Raw genomic sequence first — 1,502 nt, forward strand, 5'->3', positions numbered from 1 at the left:
AATTACAGTGTCTACGCATTCTGGCCGTGGAAATGTGAGTGAGGCTTTTCCCCATGTGGACTTTGGACGGGTGTTGTGTGACCACAGACATGGAAGACACCGTAGCCAGTAGAGGGTGCCATGAGTCCTGAGTCCCTAAGAATCCCTACTGATGGTTTTATAATATATTATGAGCTGAGAAAGACATCACTTGACCATGAGAAACAATACAAGGAACCTGGGAATACGTGGTACCTAGTTTGCTCTTTTCGTTCAGTTTTATTCCATCCCTCATCGTCTATTTCATTCAAGAGTCTGGTTGAAGATATGTCTATGATTGATACAATGGGATTTATGTACAATTGGCTGTTACATGTATTGCTCATTCATTTATATATAAGTAAGTAAATGAATACATAAATAAATCCTGAAAGATTCACACATACAGACATTGGTATATCTGTCCAGAAGTATTGTTTCTAACAAGCCCCACATTGAGACATGCCTGCAAAATATAACATGAATATAATCAAAAAAGTTTCAGTAAAATAATCCTTTGGTTTTACTATATAAGCATGTTAGAATATGGTATGTTTTTTTAATTTGACATTGTTGTATTGTGTGTGTGTGTGTGTGTGTGTGTGTGTGTGTGTGTGTGTGTGTGTGTGTGTGTGTGTGTGTGTGTGTGTGTGTGTGTGTGTGTGTGTGTGTGTGTGTGTGTGTGTGTGTTGTGTAGCGTGGCTTAGTGATGAGCTTTATGCTAATGCACAGCTGTGGTCGGCAGCCATCCACCACCTCGACAGGTCTGAGCTGAAACATCTGCCTCCGGCTGCGTCCCAATTGGCCGAGCCATTACGATATGATCTGTTTACAAGCCCTGCAGCAGGCTGACCCCAGAGGTGTCAAAGCCCTGCACACCAGCGTAATGGACGCCGCTTCCTGGTGGAGGCCGTTGTGTTGGGGTGTTTTTCCGACAAAGGTTAATTAAATAGGACACCGATTTTGCGTATCATCGTCTCCGAGATAAGGAAGTGTGACCTCAACAGAATCCAGCGACATAAGTCCTGCATTTTAGCCACTCAAATTCACTGAAAATAGTGAATCTTTTGTTTTCGCACCAAAATGAAAATAAAGAGTAATAAAGACTGAAACGTGGTATTCATTCCATTCCTGGGCATTCCAGGCATTCCCATGATTCAGATTTGAAGGGAAACCAAAAACAAGGTTGGATAGCCCTGGCCGTTGCCACAGCTGTTTCAATGACACCTTGGACAAAGAAGGCCATGTTGTTGCAACGCTTCCAGTCTGCTGCTGAGGAACAGAATAAGGTTGCATGAGACAAAAGGCAATGTGATGTGATTGATAAAAGATTCCCTTGACAGCACCTCACTGTGTTGCAAAGATTGCCTTCCAATGTCCCAGGTGTCTTATTGAAGGAGGATCGATGAGGTCCGTGCATTACCATTCAGCGCTTGCCTGTAAGGAGTCTGCTGTGATTAGCGCTACTATATTAGGTAACAAAG

The sequence above is a fragment of the Gadus chalcogrammus genome, chromosome 9 (genome assembly GCF_026213295.1).
Source record: "Gadus chalcogrammus isolate NIFS_2021 chromosome 9, NIFS_Gcha_1.0, whole genome shotgun sequence".
Taxonomy (NCBI): domain Eukaryota; kingdom Metazoa; phylum Chordata; class Actinopteri; order Gadiformes; family Gadidae; genus Gadus; species Gadus chalcogrammus.